This window comes from Cnephaeus nilssonii (genome assembly GCF_951640355.1).
Source record: "Cnephaeus nilssonii genome assembly, chromosome: 10".
In the NCBI taxonomy this organism is placed as follows: domain Eukaryota; kingdom Metazoa; phylum Chordata; class Mammalia; order Chiroptera; family Vespertilionidae; genus Cnephaeus; species Cnephaeus nilssonii.
Genome location: NC_137081.1, coordinates 2,764,665 through 2,787,479, shown reverse-complemented (window position 1 = coordinate 2,787,479; position 22,815 = coordinate 2,764,665). Strand labels below are relative to the sequence as shown.

The 22,815-nt window shown below is 41.1% G+C and overlaps 1 protein-coding gene across 3 annotated transcripts in view; it reads right to left on the bottom strand.

Moving 5' to 3' along the window:
- PMS1 (PMS1 homolog 1, mismatch repair system component) overlaps positions 1–22,815 on the bottom strand; it is a 124,227-nt gene that overhangs the window by 13,245 nt on the left and 88,167 nt on the right. Inside the window, exon 17 of one of the 3 annotated variants that reach the window (XM_079782736.1) lies at positions 15,090–15,375. The exons of 1 other annotated variant lie outside the window; for it this stretch is intronic. The gene's annotated coding sequence lies outside the window, so the exon portion shown is untranslated. Of the gene's footprint in view, positions 1–15,089; positions 15,376–20,463; positions 20,946–22,815 lie in introns of those variants that run through there. One more of the 3 variants, XM_079782739.1, reaches the window with a different exon arrangement.

Sequence of the window (22,815 nt, the reverse complement as noted above, 5' to 3'; positions counted from 1 at the left end):
GCGTGAGTCGGGGTGAAGAGAGTTCAGGCCGTTCGTCCTTGGCACCGCCGTGGCGATCGCCACATGGTTATCAATTAGTGCGGCCGGGGGCTCAGCAGTGCGCACACGTGTCGAGCAGGACCCGCACTGAGTCGGCCCTGCGTTTCCCACGCAGCCCGAGCACCTGTCAGGTCCTGACGGCTTCCAGGCCCTCCCGACCCAGGATAAATCTTAACAGGTGACAGGCTTTGGGTCAAATTACCAATTCCCTGAGGCCTCCAGGCCTCCGAATCCTAAGTATTTTTGGCATGATTTATATGTTCTTTAGCTTCCTTTATAATGTAACTGAGAGCTATGGCCATTCTAGTGCTACTCCTGAAATAGGAGAAAATGCCTAGCGTTCTGTTTTCAAGACCTCCTTAACAGGAAACTATCAACGATGGGGCAGAAAGGAAAAAGAGCAGTTAATGTTGCAAAAGGAGAAGAGAATATTTGGATCATTCAGACCGCTGCCTTTGTGTTCAACACGATTGTCCATGAGGGGAGTACAGATGGAAATTTAAATTGTGTAAATAAGATGTTAAGAAAATTTCTTAACAATGATCTATACTGAAGATCCATCTTTTGAAATGGGCATTTACAATTCTGAATTTTATCACCTAAAAGAGCCATGAACATGGAACCCTTGCTAACACATCTTCAGAATATAGGAAAAAAGCAGTCCCAGCATTTGTCCTATTTACTGAGCATAAATCATCGTTCCCTCCACGACACTGGAAGCCCAGCCATGTGCCAAGGCCTTGTAAGCATGTTATCATATGGTCAGGCTCAGCAATCCTGTCCCTATTCTTCTTCATTGCTCAGTTCTCCACTTGCCTGGTGATTTGTGGCTGTTTTTCTAAGGTGCTGAAGCTAAGGAAATAGCTTCTGAGTTCTCTCTTCACACAGAAGTGTAGAGTTTATTCATTTCCAGCAATTCTTCAGTAGCTACTAGATAAAGTTCTACAAAAATGATACTAATTTCTATAGGACTTATCTTGTCACCACTGTCAAATTAAAAATATATATTAAGAGGTCTCAGATTTTAAGTAAAATAGTGGCTTTATTGTTGCTGCAATTGCTTGAAATAAAAGCAGGCAATTCTATGCTGGTCTCCTGAGCTGGCGATGAATGGTTAGCAGTTATGAATTGAAACCTCTGGGAACAGCTGATGCATGGGGTCGGGCAAACACGAATTCGCATGGGACTCAGGACCCTGGGCACTTGGGCTGCAGCTTGCTTCCCGGCTTCCTCCTCTACGCAGACCTCCCTGCTTCACACCGCACACTACTGAACACGCAGTTACCTGCAATGTCTAGAAAACACTGGTTATCCCCACGCCATCAAGCCTTTGCTAAAATTGTTTCTTCGGCCGAAAATACCCCTCCACCCTGGCCTGGCAAAATCCTCAAACTCCCGGCCCTTCACGTCTCCTCCTCAGGAGATGAGGGCAGCCACTACCCCTGGTACCCAGCAGAAGCTGCGGGCTGTCTCCCGCAGACCCTCCCGCCCCTCTCCGAATCTAGTCCCCCATGCACTGCTGCACTGCTGTTAGTGTCACTGAAATCCCAGAACCCACTACTTCTTTCTATTTTCACTGCAGCGTATGAGACTAACTCGTTTCTCTGCTTCTATTCTTCTCTGTCTCTGGATACTTCTCCAGAAGGTGCCAAACTGCCTCTCATCCGAGGCTGATAATAAAAATCTAGGTTCCCAATCAAGGTCTATGCAGAGAGCCAGATGGGAAATCTGAGTGAGTAAATCTAAACTTGGCAAATGTATAGGAGAAGTTTGATGGAAAGCGAAAACCTAGAGGAGGAGGTGAGCATAGTTATGGGTAAGTGGTTACTGTAAGTAGGTGTGGGTTTAAATATATTCCCAGGACACAACTGGCTACCGGACGCCGACCTCCAAGAATGTCCTGATGAGCCCTCCCCTGGAGGTGGTACCTGGACCCATGAGGATGCCAGAGGAAACCATGTTGGGAGAGACGAGAACAAGGACAGAACCTCGGGCCCCATCATAGGGGGAGTGGGAAGAGAAACCAGAAAGCTGGCAGTGTCCCAAGGAGGGGAGCCAAGCTGCAGTGAGTGTGTTTATGACAAAACTGGAAGACCTCTGATAGATTCTAGAAGACCTAGATAGCAGAATTCTAGATTTAAAAAATATACTTAGGTAAAACTGGCAATTGTGTGTGTAACAGGAAGATGAAGGACTATAAAAACCGGAAGACTCCTGTTAAAGGAACAAGGACAATGATGCAGGGGTGAGAAGCTTCTGCACAGGTAGCACAGTGAGCGGCATCTAAACATTACTGTGTTTCATACACGCACATGTAACACCAGCGGTCTTAGAAGCCGAGCTCAGGCGGATTACCCCACTAACCTATTTTTCCGAAGGGTAAACAGACTTTACTTATGAATTAACAAATAACAGTAATGCCTGTAACATGAAACAACACAGGAAAATAAAGTAGCAAGTAAAAACTATCCAGGATATCCCCGCAGGGCCATACTATTAACTTCCGGGTCAACATTCTTTTGTAAATCTATAGTCTTTCTCTCTCTCCCCCCAACCCCCACACTTTTACATGCTCAGCGGGGTCAGGGAGCTAATGCGGAGGCCTGTTTGTGAAAATAAAGATTTGCCGGAACATGGCCACGCTCACTTGTCTACACACTGTCCACAGCTACTTTCACGCGACCACAGGAGAGCTGGCGGTGACAGGGCCTGTATGACTGGCAAACGTAAAAAATGTACTACCTGGACCTTGCCAGTGTGCTCAGTGGTTGAATAACAAACTATGAACCAGGAGGTCAGGGTCTGATGCCTGGTCAGGGCATATGCCTGGATTGCAGGCTCCATCTCCAGTAAGGGGCGGGGAGGGTGCAGGAGGCAGCCGATCAATGGTTCTTTCTTATCATTGACTAGAAGCCCGTTGCACGAAGTTTCGTGCAATAGACTTTCCTTCACCTGGCTGCCAGCATGTTTTCTGCCAGCACCAGTTTTCCTCTGGCCACCCGCCGAGTCCCCGCCCCCCGCTCCTACCGCCAGCCAATCAGCCACCCTGAGTCCCGCCCCCCACGCCTCCAGCAGGCCCAATCGTGGTCGTAGTGGAGTGATGCAATTTGCATATTACCTTTTTATTATGTAGGATATTTCTATCTCTCTCTCCCTCTCCCTTTCTTTCTGGGGGAAAAAAAAAAAAAAGTACTACCTGGCCTTTTACAGCAGAAGTTATGCAGAATCATAGTACACATACTGTATTATAAACTTTTTTTCACTCAACAATATATTATTAATATATTTACAGATCAATGAATGTAGATCATTTTAATGGCTGCATAGAATTTCATTATATAAAGGAGCATAGTTTATTTAGTAAATCTCTACTGAAGAGTTCGAACTCTTCTATATAATAATCAATGCTGTCACAAACATCCTTACCAAGAAATCTTACCGCATTTGATTATCACCTTAAGATAAATTCTTAAAGGTAGAATTCTAGGGTCAAATGCTCCATAAATATTACATCTGAAACATTTCCAAAATGCTTCCCAGAATGAACAGAGTAATTTTCACTTTTTCAAAACAAAAGAGAAAGTGTACATTTTTCTCTACTCACTTGCCAATGCTGAGCATAAGCATGTGTTTTGAATCATTGGAAAAAAGATACTAGTATACCATTTGTTTCCATTTGTATTGTTTGCTTCATGATTATTGGCCGTTTGCACTTCTTTTTTTGTGTGAAATAATGTACTGCATTACATTATTATTACACAAAAATGTATGTCATGTACTTTGCCAATTTTCTGTTGGAGAATTTCATAAACTGATTGTAAGTGTGCTATATTTTAAATCATTCAACAAGTATCTACTGAAAATAAAAGACAGGAAATACAGCTACCTTCCACCTAAAGAAGGAAACAGGTGTGGCTGCGGGATTCACAGCGACCATCTAGCACAGAGAGGAGTTATCGTTCTGTTTGACATGAAATGTAAGGAGCGTCCTAAAATTCAGTGAATTATTTCAAAAACATGTCCTGGAAAGAGCAACATCACAAACAAGTCAAACCAATTCCTTTGAGAATAATATAATCACAGAGATGCTGGCTTGTCTCTAAAGCCTGTACACTAATTAACAACCTTACCAATCAAGTCCTTAGTTTCCAGAATGTGAATGCTGGCTTTTTGCAAGCAGAATTACCTCCACCCCCTTTTTTCAAATGCTTATGAACTTTAAAAAAAACAGAAAACAGAAAGGAGGAAGTGAAATCTACCTGAACCCACCACACAGGCATGCTTTTGTGTTTATTTTCACTCCTCCCCACTAATTACCACACAGATCTGAGCAAGTGGCAGGGGATGAGGGTAATTAATACAAGAGTGACATAAAGAAAGGGAGAGCTAAGAGAGACCGGAAAAGAAGGAACTCTGTCCAGAGAGCAGAATATAATACAACCATCACCTCTGCTCCTGGCATTTTTTATGGGGTTACAAAAACAGGCAGTTAGGAATTGGATTTCATACAGAGAATTACATTTTGAAATTCCACAATGCCTAGCCCGATCATTTGCTACAGCTTTGCAAAATAAACCAAATGAAAAAGCATCCTCACATTTAAATTTATGGATCTTGGAAAAATACTACTGCACATGAAAGTTTTTTTTAACTCTAAACATTCTTTCATTACCAGTTATAAAAACCTAATAGACTACCATAAGCTTATAGTGCTTAAAAAATGTACAAGGGAAATTGATAATAAAAAACCACTGATGACAGATATTTATATCACATTCACATAACTATTCCTAATTATAAATATAGATATACATTCCAGGATTACCCACAAGTATGTATTCCTATTAATACTTATCGCAGTTACATATGCACATTGAAAGGAGATACGCCCTTTCACCTTTTATGTTCTACTCAGAAATATTCAGTATCACCAGCTGCCATGGGGGTCACACTGAATTTTGGGTGCTAATTGTGGCAGACTCATATACATCACTTAATTTAAAATAAGGATGTCATTTAAAATCTGCATTCTAATCTAATTCCTCCTGCTTACATAAAAACGAAAACAAAGTTTAGTACGAGGCCATGGCTATATGGTGACTGGTATAGACAGCGTGTGGAACTTGATAGAGAAGTGAGTTAGCTTGAGCTGTTGCACAGAGCCACCACAGAATTCCCACTGCCTCAATTAAGAAGAGAGCCTTGTGCATGCATGTCCCAGGCTTGGGTTTGGAACATAATGTGGCATGTGGGGTGAGGTCAATGTGGGGTTAGGGGGCAAGAAATATTACTCTTTTAACAAATGGTGTTGAGTATAAAGTTCATGCTAAGGTACATAATCTTTCCAAGAGCCAATTTAAGTGCTTGTATTTTAGTACATGCAATAAAATGGCTCTCAAATTCTAGTCATGGAATTTTGGACCTGTTGTTACATTGAATTTCACAATTGCAATACACACACACACACACACACACATACACACACACACACACACTAGAGGCCCGGTGCACGAATTCATGCACCAGTGGGGTCCCTCAGCCTGGCCTGTGGGATCTGGCTGAAACTGGCTCTCCGACATCTCCCAAGGGGTCCCAGATTGCAAGAGGGCATAGGTCAGGTCAAGGGACCCCATTGGTACACGATTGAGGCTGGGGAGGGACACGGGAGGTTGGCCAGCCGAGAGGGACCATGGGAGGGCTCCAGGGCAGGTCCGGCCCATCTCGCTCAGTCCCTATCGGCCGGACCCCAGCAGCAAGCTAACCTACCGGTTGGAGTGCCTGCCCCCTAGTGGTCAGTGCACATCACAGTGACTGGTTGACCAGTCGACTGTCTGCCCCTTGGTGGTCAGTGCACATCCTAGTGAGCAGTTAAGCAGCCTTAGCATATCATTAGCATATTATGCTTTGATTGGTTGAACGGATGACCGGACGACTGAATACTTAGCATGTTAGGCTTTTATTATGTAGGATATATATGACTTAAGTAAATTCATGTGTTTTATAACCCAATAATGTTTATCATAATTTTAAAAACTGTGGTGCTTTAACATAAAACTTCACTGAGCACAGCCCCCCAGTACTGACTCCCCTAAATGCCATTGCTTTCACACCTTGGAGCCGAGGCTCCTTTTCCTTGAAGTGGAATTTCCTCTTTAAAAATGTAAAGCCAATAAGATAATAATTACCCGTATCATAGCTTCCTTATAACGCTTTAATGTAATAAAGAATGGAAGTGGAGTGATTAAAAATGGCGGCAGAGTAGGAGGATGATGCATGGACATGCTCCCAGGAACAAGCTGGAATTACAACTGAATAATCAATGGAAAACTCACAGGAGAGAATCCTGATACCTGAGGACAGAAGGTGGAGACTGCATAGAGTGGTAGGAGGGGCGGAGGCATGAAAGGGCTTGCTGGGTACCCATAGACGGCAACTTGGCAACTTAAGCCCCAGAGAGATATCTCAGCTGTGTGTGTGTGTGGGGGGGGGGGGGCACTGAGAACTCTGGGATCTATTTCCAAAGCTGGGCTCCCCAGCAGAGAGCACCAAACTGAGGAGGGTACCCTCATAATATCTAGCTGTGAAAAGCAGTGGGGTGCTATCTGCTAGGGAGTGGCAGCTGAAAGTTTGGGCACACTCTTAAAGGGCCAACGCACAAAAATTACCTGTGGAGCTACCCACCTTGTGCTCTGGCAGAGGGAGGGTGAAGTGGACTGAAGCTGTGAGAACAGAACCCAGGACTGGGGACTTGGGGGATAGAGCTCAGAAGGCAGACACTGCAAGTTTCCTGGGCAGAGTCATTCCCTCACACAGTGGAGGACATCTGTCCCACATAGACATCTGCCTTGCCGTGGGGGAAGATTTGACACACCCTATTGGAAAAACACCTTGCCCTGAGGCCACTTAAGAGATTAAAAGTAACAATTAGCCTCCAGGCAGAAGCAACTACCGCACCTTGTTGAAAAAACTCTTGCCACACCTGAGGATGATTGCATGGGGGCAATTCAAGTCAGAATCCTAGTAGTCTATAGACAGAGGTGGTCTCTGGAGGCTTTGAGTCTTTGCCTGATCCAATTAGTCAGAAACAGCCTTTAACACTGTCCTTCACTAGAGGTTGAGAGGTGTAGAGGATCTACCTAATACCTAGTCACAAACCCAAACAGACAACCAAAACGAGGAAACAAAGAAACAATCCCCAAATGAAAGAACTAGCAAATTCTCCAGAAGAAGAGATAAATGAAGCAGAGATAAGAAATTTATCTGAAACAGAGTTCAGAATAATGATGTTAAAAATGCTCAACAGTATGAAAAAAGATATAGTAATTATGAAAAAAGAACAGTCTGAGATAAAGAATGACATAACACAAATAAAGAACACATTGGGCCCTAACCGGTTTGGCTCAGTGGATAGAGCGTCGGCCTGTGGACTGAAGGGTCCCAGGTTCGATTCCGGTCAGGGGCATATACTTTGGTTGTGGGCACATCCCCAGTAGGGGGTGCTGCAGGAGGCAGCTTATTGATGTTTCCCTCTCATGAATGTTTCTAACTTGCTATCCCTCTCCCTTCCTCTCTGTAAAAAAATCAATAAAATATATATTTTTTTAAAAAAGAACACATTGGAAGGAATACACAGCAGATTAGGGGAAGCTGAGGATCGAATCAGTGAATTAGAAGACAGAGTTGAAAATATCACTCAATTAGAGAACCAAAAAAATAAAATTAAATTAAAAAAAAGGAGGACAGCTTAAGGGAGCCGTGGGACAATGTGAAACGTAACGATACTAGAATAGTAGGTGTGCCAGAAGAGGCAAGAAAGGGAGAAAGGAATAGAGAAGGTGTTTGAAGAAATAATGGTAGAAAACTTCCCTAACCTGGTCAAGGAAAAAGTCACACAAGTTCAGGAGGCACAGAGAACCCCGAACAAGAAGAACCCAAACAGGCCCACACCCAGACACATCATAATTAAAATGCCAAAAATTAAAGACAAAGAGAGAATCTTGAAGGCAGCAAGAGAAAAGAAAACTGTTAGCTACAAAGGACTTCCCATAAGGCTAACACCTGATTTCTCATCAGAAACTCTACAGGCCAGAAGGGAATGGCATGAAGTACTCAAGGTAACGGAAAGCAAGGATCTGAGACCAAGATTACTATATCCAGTAAGGCGATCATTCAAAATAGACAGTCAAATAAAGAGCTTCCCAGACAAAAAAAGGCTAAAGGAGTTCATCACCACCAAGCCAGCATTACAAGAAATGCTAAAGGGATTGCTGAGAAGAAGAAATAGAGAGAGAAACCTAGCCATACAGAATTAAAATGGCTATAAATCAGTACCTCTCAATAACAACCCTAAATGTAAATGGATTAAATGCTCTAATCAAAAGGTGTAGGGTAGGTGAATGGATAAAAAAACATGGCCCAACTATATGCTGTCTACAAGAGACCCACCTCAAAACAAAAGACACACACAGGATGAAAGTGAAGGGATGGAAAATATTTTTCCATGCAAATAGAAAAGAAAAAAAAAAGCTGGAGTAGCAATACTCATATCTGATAAAATAGACTTTAAAAGCATCATGCTAAGAGAAATAAGCCAGTCAGAGAAAGATAAATATATGATCTCACTCATTTGTGGAATATAATGAACAACATAAGTTGATGAACAAAAATAGAGCGGGGGGGGGGATATACTAGGATATAATAGAAGTAATCCTGTTATTTGCAGATTTTTAATATTTCCTACAATTTTTATGATATCATACTATGTTAGCACAGTTTTGGTAATATTATTATACTTAAAATCCTTTTATTCTTGAAATATTAATGTTTATTTCATGTAATATTATTATATGTAAGATCATTTTTCTTGAATAACTGGTGCTTATTGCATGTAACATCGTATTTAAAATCATTTTTCTTGATATATTAATGTTTATTGCATGTAATTATATTTAAGATAGTTTTTCTTGAAATATTTTTTAAAAAAAGTAAAGCCCAAACATAGCCTGGTCACACACCTGAGAGTTCACACTGGAGAAAAGCCTTAAATGTCCAGAAAATAGTTTATCTTTCTCACTCAGAATGACAACACTGAAGGAGATACTTGGGGACCCATTTACCTGAATATAAACTCCTTTTATTGAAACATACACACTGCTAAATTCCTCATAAGCTTCAGGTACAAGTGAGGCTTTAAGGATCTGCTTTCGCCAACCTGCCCAGACCTAATACCCAATTGATGTCACTGCATGTATTTGTGGCTGAAGCCATTTCACCTCGACCACCTGAGGAATGTGCATTGGTCACATCACCTGCGTGCTCAGGGGAAAGGTATTCTGTGTTCCACTTGTGCTTGAGGAAATGATGATTATTCTGACCTCCCAGCAGGATCTTCTTTCCTTTCTCTCTGACTAGGGAATGCACCTGACCCAGGGTTCCTCCAGAGCACCCGTCCTCAGCTAAGAAGTGCTACTTCTGACAGGGACATGGTGGTTCTCACATGAGCTCTGATGAATTATTTCAGGTTCTAATTCACCAACCTGCAAACTGCTTGCTGTCCTCTGCACCTTTTATGTTTTTGTAAAGGTGTTTTTTTCTTTTATATCTTTAATTCATGGTTCTATTCACTGCCTGGGATGATTGGAAAGAAAAGTTATGATCTGTCAGCATGGAGAGGTAAATGGATATGGTGGGGTCCAAAGCTTTTGTGCTTTGGAAGGCACAGCATGATAGCAGAAAATTCCTCTTTGTCCAATATTGGCTAATTCTGTATTGCTGACCAAGGCCTTAAATGAAAGTGTACATGACTTTTTGTTTTTAATTTGAATTTTGGAGTCTCTATTATTGGTGAGGTCAATGGTCATCCTGAAGAGGAGACCTTTGATGTGCTTGTACAAACAATATGAATTATTATCTCTGTTCACAGTATCCTATATAATAATCCTATATAATAAAAGGCTAATATGCAAATTGTCAAAATAAAGTAAAGCCAATTTACATATATATATATTTTTTTCTGAAATGAAAATAATTTGTAAAGCCATTCTTAGTTCCAGGTGTTCAAGCACAAGGAGGCAGGGGTTGCAGGAGTGGCTGCTGGATGCAGCCCACAGGCCATAGTATGCACATTGCAATGCACTGTAGTAAGTAATAGAGAAAAGGGGATGCCTAACTTTGCCTAGAATGGTCAAGTCATGCTGAGAAAGAAGTTAAAACTGAGTTGAATTTTCAAAAACGAGTAGATGTGCAGTAGGCTAATAAGGCATTCCAGAAATAAAGAATGCCCGTCAGGAGGACCTGAGAGGTTAGACAGAGGTGTCTTGCTTAGCGTAAATATGAATGGTTCAAAACTAGTCACTAGTTCAAATTCACAACAGCATACGTGGATTTTGAATCCATTAGGCTAAGCTGAAGAAACCAGACTCGAAAGGCAATATGCTATGAGTCCATTCCCATGCCATCCTGGGAAAGGCGAAGCTGTGGGGATGAGACTCGGGTCAGAGGTCCTCAAAGGCTGGGATGGGGATGGGATGGGGATGGGGATGGGGAGGGGGAGGGGGAGGGGGAGGGGGAGGGGGATGGGGATGGGGATGGGGATGGGGATGGGGAGGGGGAGGGGGATGGGGAGGGGGATGGGGATGGGGATGGGGATGGGGATGGGGATGGGGAGAGAGGTCGACAGCAGAGACAGCATGAGGTGATCTTTGGTGGTGATGAAACTTTCTGTGGCTCTTTTAGTCAGATAGTTTACTTTGAGTCTAGCTTAGAAAATATATATTTCTCAGTAATGCTCCAGAAATGTTGTCAAGGAATGCTTCCTTCCTAACTGCAATTTGTTTAATATTCTCCAGTTCTCTGATACAGTCTTTAGGGACTCGTAGTGCTCATTTGCACCTCCACTGGATGATAGTAAAAGCTCTATGTACTGAGTACCAATATAGTACACCATATATTGCAAAGAAAGAGGCTAAAGGGACATAAATTCAGATAAGAAACAGTGTCTGCTTCCCTTCTTCCCAATCCCAACTAAACTGACCAAGGAAAATGTAAAGATAAGGAAAAGTTAAGTTGGTGCTTAAAGGTAAGGAAAGAATGGCTGGTGCTGCTGTTACCATTGCAATCACCTAGTTATTAATCATGGGAAAGGCCAGACATTGTTAAGCGTAGTCGTCTGGGCAGTCCCCTGCAAATCCCTCGGGGAAGGGACTGGACAGAGGGAAGATGGGAGCGTGCACAGTAAAGTCAGGTGACACAGGGAAGTGCTTGCTTGTCTGTCTAGCCTGGTCTGAGGTACAAGAACAAAAGGTAGTTGTAACTGAATCATCAGTGGTTGGGCTACTGATACCCTGGAAATAACAAAAAAGATGTCCAAGATATCCTGTTTCTAATCTCTCCATAGGTGTCTTGGTTCCTATACTTCTAGAAGTCCAGCTACCTTAACTCTTACTCTGATTCTGTGAACAAATCAGTATATATTCATAATTTTTAAAAAAATAAATAAATTGATTTTTAGAGAGAGAGTGTAAAGGAGAGACAGAGAGAAACATCGATTTGTTGTTCCACTTACTGATGGCGTTCATTGATTACTGTATGCGCCCTGACTGGGGATCTAACCCACAACCTTGGCATATCAGGGCGATGCTCTAACCAACTGAGCTACCTGGCCAGGGCTCCATAAATTTTCTGTAATTGCCTATGTTAAGAACAATTTCTGTTGCATGCAGGCCCAAACTCTACAACTGAACTAGTTTCAGAGGCTCTCATAAGAGTCCATGTTACTTCAAATGTCCAGGAAAATTAGGTTTTTGTCAAAATTCATGCCTGACCCTGAACAATAATAAACCGAGACTGTCATGGAAGGAGGCCTCTGAGAGTCCATGGTCCCAAAACGGACAGTTTCCTGACTGTTCACCCTACAGCTTCTTAGGTACCTGTTCTCTAGTGTGTCAGGAAGGAAAGTCAGCCAGCCAGAGGCAGGGCAGATCAAATCAAATCGAACCACTCCCAGATAAGTAGATCTGAGAGGGTTATTGCTAGCATACCCGCCCTGCAAAGGCAGTGAAGAAAGCCTCCTAGCTGAAAGGAAAGGACACCACACCATAACACAAGTCCATAGAGAGAATCAATAGCAGCAAAATGGAAATTGTGTGCTGATATAAAAGACTGAAAATATATTTTCCCCACAGGCAGTTATGTTTCTGACAACAAAGGAATTAAATTCAAAATTGGTGAGTTTAGTTCATTACATTTATGGAGAACATTTACATTTCTGGACTTGTTTCTATAATCTTACCTTGTGCTATTTGCCCTGCCTTTCCTTTGCTTCTACTACTTTCTTGTCCTTTTTGGCAAAATAGGAGGATTGAGGTTTTTATACTAGAAATTATGCCCTCTATTCTTTTAGTGGTTACCCTTGAGATTGTATCATGAGTGCACAATGTCTAAACTAAGATGCTCTCTTAGCGTTCTGAATTAGGGAAAGGCTCAGATGCTCAGAGATACAGCGGCTCGATGAGAGTTCCTTTCTTTTTCACGTAACAGTCCTGCTGCGAGCAGCCCAGGTGAGCACGGTGGCTCTGCCCATGCGGCCGCTCGGCCTGCGCTGCCTGCATGCCACTGTCTTGCCACCGGCCAGGATGCTGTCCCCTGCAGAGGCGAAGGCAGACTGCTGCCACGTTGACAGCCATAGCAAAGGGGAAGGGAAAACCCCCTGCAAGCAATGTTCTTCTAAGCCAACGAGGCAGAAGTGGCACCCAGCACTCCTGTCCAATATCAAGAAGTGAGTAACATAACAATATCCTGCTGCAACTCTGACTGCGAAATACAGTCTCTTGCTGGTAATACCAACTACCTAGAAAGAAGGGAGAAGAGTTTTTTGGGGGACATTAGAAGTCTGGCCATCAAAACACCTATATCTACTTTCTTCCCATACATAGAAAAGACTTTAATGCCTCTCTTTGGAGCATAATTCAAGATCCCATCTAGTCCAAGGTCCAAATTCTCCACATTTCAAATGACTCTGCTCATAGTCCTGGGAGCAATATATTAATAGTCAAGTTATATGAACCTGAACCCTAGCATATGATGATGGAAGACCTGTTAGATAAAGAAAGGAAGGATAAGAGATGAAGGAAGAATGGAAGCTACAGAGCAGTCATGGCCCACAGACAGGAAGAACACCATGCTGCACAGTGATGATAACGAACCCTTTGGCCTGGTATTAAAAGAGGGCTCCTTGTTTACACATGGGTTCTGATATCTTACAAAAATCCCTTTATCATCTACAGTCTCTGCCTTTGCCTTCTAATGTTCTTCACTGTTCAGAATCTGTGGCCACGTCTGATTTTGGAGAGAATGTAGGTATGGTAGAGTGGAAATGGGGGAGTGTACTGTTTTAATAGCCCACTTCTTCACTATAGTAGGTTTGGAAGCCTGAGGGTTGCTCTAAGGTTTAAACAACCAAAACCTTTCACAAGATCTTACTTATAGCCTCATTGGCAATGCAATTCGCAAAGCCCCTTATTAGGCTTTGGTTCTATTTATTTCCTATTTGTTTATATGTCAGTTACCACATCAAATATTTTTGTTTTGTTTTTCTGAACAAAGTTTTTAAGCAGCCTTTTCCCTGACTTCCTGGCTCCCTCTCTCCCCCTTTCTCCTTTTATTTATTTATTTTTTAAAAATATATTTTATTGATTTTTTATAGAGAGGAAGGGAGAGGGATAGAGAGCTAGAAACATCGATGAGAGAGAAACATCGATCAGCTGCCTCCTGCACACCCCCCACTGGGGATGTGCCCACAACCAATGTACATGCCCCTGACCGGAATCGAACCTGGGACCCTTCAGTCTGCAGGCCGACGCTCTATCCACTGAGCAAAACCAGTTTCGGCCCCCTTTCTCCTTTTAATGACAGCAACTTTGAGGCTCTCTGAACAATATGATTAGGTTGGAAGGCAACGTTCTTAATTTGGTGTTTGTCAAAGGATTGCCTTTCTTTGTTTGAGGAAGCTTTAGGGAAAGTGTTTGAGTCATAGTTTATTTCATGCTATTTCTTCTAATACATTACTGAAAGCAAAAGGGAATGTGTGTTGGCTGCTCTTGCTGCTTTTAGCAAGGTATTATAAGAAAAAGATGAGCTAAGGCAAGAATATGCCAATTTGCAAGCAGAGAAGGAAGAGGATAGAGAATCCAGAAATTTGAGCCTCACAGGCTGGAAAAGCCAACTACTTCTGTCCCCCAAACAACATAAGATCTACTGCCTCACTGCTAAGCCCTAAAGTTTGCTAAGCCAATGGCCCATATTTTAGGTTTCTGTGATTGTTGCACATCAGTTCCAGGGACTGATTTAGTTAAGGTGAAGCTACTCTAAGAAAGACATCTACAAATACAAAGGGTTAATGCACATTTCTCCCTCAGGCAATGGCCCCAAGATACAGTCAGGTTAGCAGTATGGCTCTGCTCTACCGAGTCATTCAGGGACCCAGATGATTCCATGTTGCTACACAGTCTCCTACAGTCTGAATGCATATGGTCAAAGCAAAGTCTCTCCACTGTCCGTGTTCCAAACATGAGAAAAGAGAATGAGAAGTCCAAGACAAGCAATTTCCTTTTAAGCAAATCATGTGACAGGTGACATGACTCCAGTTCACATCACATTGGTGATAACTCGATGCATTGCCATACCTAGCTGTATGGGATGCAGGGACGTGTGGTCTCTGGCTGAATGGACATTTGCCCAAGTAGGAGGGGGATCAGGGTTTAGGAGGGACACCATACCTACAAATCCCTGTCCCCCAAAACAAAGATCTTAGAATACTTTAACTTACTTTAACTATGGTAAGCTCTCTTTCAACTTATAGGCTTTTGCTCAGGATTTTATTTTTTCTTTGAAGACCGCCCCCCAAATAGATAATATTGTTATTTTTACACAGATGTTTGTGTAGATTTACGTACATGTTTACCAATTTATATACACCTTTGTTGGTATTGCATTAGTTTTCTTTTGCTGCATTACAAATTACCGCAAGCTTAGCAGCTTAAAATAACACTCACTCATTAGCAGGCAGTTCCGTAGGTCAGAAGTTTCGTGAAGCACGGAGGGTTCTAGAGCATCAGAAGGCTGAGACCAAGCTGTCAGCTACACTGAGCTCTCATCAGGACGCTCTGGGGAAAATCCTTTCAAACTCTTTCTTTTGGTTGACAGAACGCGGTTCCTCGGTCCCCCTTTCCCTGCTGACCATCATCATGGGCCACTCTCAGCTCCTTCCCACGTGGCCTCCTGAGGCAGGTCACAGCCTGGCATGTGCTTTTGAGGCCATGGAGTGTCTGACTTCCTCTTCTATACCCAGATGGAAAAATACATATATTTATATACATAACATACAGACGGGAGTTTCTCAACTGCTCTTTTAATCGGTCATAACATCCTACTGAGTCAAATAAAATCTTTGATACTCGTTCATTTCTATTTGCATGAATTTGAAAGTTACACTCTAACAGTTGCATCCCATAAAAAGCTAGCTTGCCACAGGTTGCCCTGTAGTAGAACTGCTAGTCATCAAGGCCCATAGATACATAAGTGCCTACAATTAGCCGTTTGGTGCCTCGCCATTAAGTCTGAACAATAAATTTACATTTGGGAAAAGCCTCCAATATGAAAATATAACAAAAAAATCAAATCAAGAGGAAACTAAGAGAATACTAGGAGCAGAAGAGAAGTTTAAAGAAGTGATATTTAAATCCTCAGAGAAACTCTAGTTCTTGGTAAGATGGAGTAAGCATATTCAACCCCATTCTTCCTCAAGATTACAACCACCAACCTGTGGACAAAATACAGAAAGCAATTAGCAGAAGACCTGCAAGGTGGAGACCATGGGACTGAGAAATGACCTGTGGGGTGTGTGGGTTTTGTTTTTCTTCTTTGTCTCCTGTATATCTGTGCCAAGTGCGTATACAGGCATCTCTATAAGCCCATTATAACTTTACAAAAAGTATAGTAAATATCAAGGCAGCAGGTCACACAGAGGTGGGGACAAGGACCATATACTATCCTGATTTTAATAGCCTCTGGCTAGTCACATGGTAGGTCTCACTAAAAGAAAAGAAAGCTGTCTATTTTCAATGCATCCATTTTTTTAAAACAATATATTTTTATTGATTTCAGAGAAGAAGGGGGAGAGAGAGAGAGAGAGAGAAAGAGAGAAACTTCAATGATGAGAATCATTGATCGGCTGCCTCCTGCACACCCCCTACTGGGGATTGAGCCCACAACCCCGGCCAGGAATTGAACCGTGACCTCGTGGTTCATAGGTTGATGCTCAGCCACTGAGCCACACCGGCCGAGCCAATGTTTTCCTTTTTTATAACATTGTGAGTCTCTGCCAGAAACTAACAAGCTTAATTAAATGTCCAGGAATCATGGTAGTTTATCCTATTTTCCAGAAGAAACAGGAAGGACTGCTCTTCCAAGCGTTAGCATCACTCCTTGGCTTTGCCCTGAGTGGATCATAGCAATGACTGGATCCACAGATTAGAAAGCCCTCTCTGCCAGGTCCCTCCACTCTGCTCTCCCTGAGTGCATTACTTCCGGGGCGGGGCTGCCACGCCCTCTATTCCACTCTGGTCCCGCATCTGAGGACTCGCTCTGCATTTGGTTTCAGATCCGAGACAATCTAATAAGGAAAGGGATCTGGATTTTCTGCTTGCAGTTCTCTCACTGCTGCCTTCTCCCTCAGGAACCTTGTGAGGATGGGGACGTCAGCCACGGCAAGGTTTAGGGACCTGGGTCTCTTGAGCTAACGCCTAACAGCTACTACGATTTCAATAAGTAATAGTAACGATCAAACATCGGTGTGTGCCCAAGACAGAAATTAATGTAAGACCAGTCTGGAACGGGTTCTGCCAAGTTGAACTCTGACTGACAAACATCTTTTCATTCATTCTTCCCATCCTTTCAGATGCCTATAGGCAGAAGTGGCTCAGTTGTCTTTTCCTGTGAAAAAAAATATCTACACAAATGTTACATTAAAATTCCTCTCATTTTTTGAAGAAGCCATTGAATATAATAAGTAATGACACCACACACATTTCTGGGTATGTTTTTTTCCCCCTCATTTCAAATGAATATAGCATGATCTACTGCCTCCAATAAAAATTATAAATGGGTTTTTAAGCTAACAAATCTGAAATATTCTCGTTGAGCTCCAAGTGAACCAAACGGTCATACTTATTTTAACACCTGGAAGAAGGCAGGCTCTGCACAGCTGGCTGCTAGCTGGTCACGCATTCCTGCGTTTCCAGTTACCACGCGTGTTCTCAGAGCGCACTGACAAGCAGGTGCAGGTGGCCGCGCTGTTTGTGCGGGGAACAGCTTTACTCAGCAAAACCCAATCACGTATCAATAATAGCATTTCCTCTGGAAAATGTCAGTATTTGAGAATGGAAATTTCTAAATATTTTCTTACAATTATTTAAAGCATGCTTAGGACTTGTAACGGGAAATTTACAAGTATCACTCCAATTTTGAAAAACATTCAAGTGACATCAGCTCCATTATTTTATTTTATTTCCAAGAAAGACTTGATCTGCTAAAAAGGGTCTAATTGCTTAGAAAACCTCTCTGGTGAAAACAGCACAGCCTTTGTAACGGACTCATTCTCCGGAGCACTGTTTCTGGATGTAAGGCAGCCAGTCTCCCGAAGAAAGCAAAAACACATCCTTTCGTAAGAGAATCACTTTCAGGTTTTTGGACTTATGTAAAGACCTCAATTTCTATATTCAATGTAAATACTCTATATAATTACTTAGAACTTTGAAAGAAAACATTGATAGAAATAGTATTTACAAAGAACATACCATGTGAATAACAAGAATGTTCCACAGCCCCACCCAGGTTAAGAGCACGATGTCATCCTTGTGGCTGTGTGTCCTCCTGAACCCACTGTCTGCCCCGCTGTCCCTCAGGCCATCACTCCCCTGGCTTTCGTCTTCTTCGTTTTCTTGCTTTTCTTCAGGGTTGAACTCCATAAGGTCTCATTCCTAATCAATTTATTGTTTACTTGTGAACATTCTAAACTTTATATAAATTAAGCAATTTTGTAAGTGTCCTTTGATTTTTATTTTGTCCTTTGACACTGTATTCCTAAGATTCATTCAAATTATTACCGGCAGCTGTAACTCATGCATTTTCACTGCAGCATTGCACTATGTAAAAGTAACACTACGTATTTATCCATTCTATTGTTGATAGACACTAAGGCTTGTTTGCGGTTTTTCCTATTACCTAGTTTGCTAACGATCTTGCATAACTCTCTCGGTGCACATATGCAAGAATTTCTATTGGGGATATAATGACATGTATGTGTATATACATATATATATACATATAAAGTGTCAAAATTATATGTAATATGTAAATGAATACAATATTTATGTCAAATTCTTTTCTAATGTGCTTTTTATCAATTTATACTTTCACCAGCAGTATTCCCAATTGCTCCATACCCTTGTCAATATTCTATGTTACCAGGCTTTAAATGTAAGCCAAGCTGTATCTAGCTGGGGTTTTAGTTTTCACTTCTTCAGTTAACAATGAGGTTGAGTACCTTTTTGTTTATCAGTCATATTGATAAGCTCTTGTGAAGTGCTTGTTAAGTCTCTTGTCTATTTCCTATGGCGTTGCTTGTCTTTTCTTAGCTGAGTGGGGAATGGTTCTTTATGTATTCTGGAGATTAATCCTTTGTGAATTATATGGCACAAAAATATTTTTCCATGGCTTGTCTTTTCACTCTTTCTATGTCTTTTGATGAACAGTTCTTAATTTTAACGTAGTACTATTTAAGCATCTTTTCTTTGTTCAAAAGTATTTTTCATACTGTTATCAAATATGAAAAAATATTCTTAATACAAAAGCTATAATACTATACTATAGAAATTGGGGAAATGTTATTCTATTGTATGATAATATATATTTTATTAAAAACAAGTTAATATAAAAATTGTGACTCAAATGATTGTTTAAATGATTATTCTTCTCTGTTCTTGGTGGCAGCTGACTTACTAACAAATTAGTTTGTTTGGCTGATAAATCTGTAGCTACAAATAGCACAGATTTCTGAAAAGTTTTGTATAGCTTATCACTTAACTGCAAGAAAACACCAGGGAAGATTGGCTGCAAAGACACATTTGCAGCATGTGAATGGATAATGGAGCTGAGGTCATTTGTTTATCAAGAGGGATCTGTGTGCATAAGCACAGAAGCATCTATGTAATGGGAGTGAGGGCGGGGAAAGAGGACATTTTTTACTTTTCTCATCTTAACATCACACCACAAGCATGGATACCTTTACAGTGAAAACCATGTCTGATATTCTTCAAGCGGAAGTGAAAATTATTATTAAAATGTTAAAATATTGTAGCTGTATGTGGAATGTAAACTGCTATTTTATTAGAGGGCAGAAAAGACTAATTTTATGTTTTTATGTAAAGTTTGGGAGTCTTATAACTGCTCTTAAAAATATACTAAGCAAAGTAAGTTTAAAGAGGGTAAAGCATTAAGTTGAAAATGCCTCATAATTCTTAAGAATTTTTGGAAGATCTTGAGATTGTGGACCTTGTTACTTCCAAAATGAAGATGACTTCAACATTAGAAGTCATCTGTGAAAATCTCTTATATCCAAATTTAGAAGAACAAAAATTATAGTTTTGACAAGGCAAGGAAACGAACAAAGCAGAGTTAACAATGATAGTCACTGTGACTGAGATCAAATATATCTGGTTTCAGCTAGTTCTGTGTTAATTTTCTGAGGTACATTAAGTTCTAAGATACTTACATTGGATTCCGTTTTTTAAAGACCCTGCCTGTGTGGGATGGTGCAGCAAAGACATGAAATCCGTTTTGAGCTTCTCTTCCTGCTTTGTCACATGATGGTGTTTATGAGAAATCTGGTGTTCTTAAATCACATCCTGATTCAAATGTGCTGGCCGAGTAGGTTAAAGATAAACTTTGTATAGGTCAAACATACTAGAATGCTGTAATGATTAAGGCAATTTAAACATCAGTAATAAACACACAAAAGTGCATAACTGAATGGTCTAATTCTGAGCAAAGATGCATACAAATAAAGTTAAAAAAAACTTCAATATTCCAGATGGATTATTCTGAGATATGCCAACAGATGTCTGAAAAAAATTATAATTAAGTGAACTGGATTAGTCACTGATAAAAATGATGCAAAAATGTGTTACTTGTAAGAGTTTTTAAAAATTTGTTGAATATTCCAACACAATATGATTTAATGTTTATATATTTGTATGGTTTCTCATATAAACATATCAACAAACCAGAAGAGAAATTTGGTCAGACCATGTGTACTAATGATTTGCAAAATAAGTTACCATAGATTTAAGTGACTAGTGTGTGTGCATATGCAAATTTATCAGGTTGCTACTTAGAATCAACTATATAAGACTGTGACTTCATTAAGTAATTTTCTTATAAGAAAATAAAATTTGATGAAGTAGATGTGCATCTTGAAGTTTATACCAAGAGAGTTAGGAAAAAGGGACTTAAAGAATTGTTTTTTTGCTTCTAGAAATACCTGACTTGGATTATATCTCTTTTCTTCCCTTTCTCTTGCCTTCTCCCTAACCTTGATCCTCAACGTGGATGTTCATATACCTACCACATCTTCACCTAATCTCTCCTAACCCTCTGACTGTTTTCATCTTGGCAATGCAATTGTGGGATTCATTCATTCATTCATTCAACATCACAAACAATAAACAAACAAAAGTGGTTAAGACCTGGAATCTGAAGTCACATGACTTGCCTGCATCTTGGTTTTCACGATTGTTTACTAGCCTTTAGACCCTGGAAAAGTCATTTATCTTCTGTGTATGTTTCATCATCTGTAAAGAGAGGGTACGGACGATGCCTATCTCACAGGTTGTTGTGAGGAATGAACAAATCAATATGTGTAAAAGTCTTATAACTGTGCCTGCCTAACATGCAGTAAAAACCGTATAAATGTCAGTTGCTTTTATTATTGTTGTTGTTTTTTAGTAACTATGTGCCAAGCATTCTACTACATATGTGGATTATATTGGTGAACTAGATAGGCAAGGCCTTTGGAAAAGTCCTTTTAGATGCAAACTATCCCAAATTTACTATCTCAGATTCTTTCTCTTTAAATATGTTATTTATTGATTTGAGAAAGAGAGAGAAACATCAATGATGAGAGAGAATCATTGACCGGCTGCCTCCTGTATACCCCCTATTGGGGATCAAGCCTGCAACCCGGGCATGTGACCTGACCTGGAATCAAACTGGATACCTTTTGGTGCATGGAATGATGCTCAACCAACTGAGCCACACCTGCCATGGCTCTCTCTCAGATTCTTAAGTGGACCCTTGACATCAATGGAAGATACAATTCCTAGGACTGGCACAGATAACAAAACCCATCTAACCACCTATTTCTCATTTCTGTTGCTATCACCACATTCTTGTCTTTTATTTTGACATTAATTCTAGCTTACACTTTTCCCCTTTCCATCATTCAACCTACAATTTTCAAATCCTAAACTAAAAGTAACTCTAATATAGTGAAGACTGATCATTATTATAGTTATACAAGAATCAGCTAGTTAGATCGCCAAAAAAACGACGGGAACACCCACTGAGTGTACAGTTAATAAATTGTAAGATGTGACCCTCCCCATCAAAAGATAAAAAGTTCTTAAAAAGACACATGGCTGTATCCTAAGTATGGTGGAAGTATTCTTCAAAATTTCCATAAAAACTATAATGGGATGTTTTTAGATATTAAAAGGTTGCTCTTTCCTCCTTGTTAACTTTCATTTACCTATTTCTCTTCATTTATAAGTACTGCCTTCAGGGAAAAGAATGAATAAAACCTTAAAAGAGCTAAATCCTAGGCTTAGAATTCCAAAATAGATATTCATAGTATGAGCTTTCTTCCCCCTTCTCCCTGCTCTGCTCCCTCCCTCCAAGACTCACTCCAGGAGAAAATGGTTTTGCTTCAATTCCACAAGGGCCTGATTTGGAAGATCAGAAGCTCAAGCTCTGAGGATATAGCATTGACCACCTGGGGGGCAAGGGAAGAAATCAGGGCTACCCTCTGCCCTTCTGTGCTTCCAGCAAATGCTCTACTGAAGGGTAAGGTAAGATGATCTGTAACCGTACAGACACTCTGACTTGTAGGCCTTAGCAGGGTATCTGGGGAAATATTTCAGGACAGTGAAATAAATGTTGATAACAGATATCCAGTTTACATACAGATATGCTTCTCTATCCTCTATATTTGGCTTTCATTTAACAAAAAATTAAAAAGTTCAATGTAAAAATAGAACCTTAAAAGAACTAGCAAAGATATAAACAAATGCATAATCTTGGGATGAAAAGCGCTTTCTAAGCCCAGCATTGTGAGTACCCCAAAAAGAAAAAACATGGATGCGCTTCCCTGAAGGCTGCGGGGGCTGGAGAGCGAGCTTCGCCTGGCTCCCTCACGTGGGTCTTGGACGGAGGCCTCTGCTCTTTGCTGGGTTTGGGCCGTAGACCTGAGCTCCTAACCATCTGCACATCCCGCAGGGCTGCCTGGGAGCCCACACACCACGTCAGGGCTTCTCCACGCTCCACGGGGTCTGCAAACAGGCACGCTTGTGACCACCAGCACATCGGCTCTGCCACCCACAGAGCTCCGTGAGGACCCTCTCCTCTCCTCTGGCCTCCGCAGTGGGTTTTTGTCTTGGTTTTTTT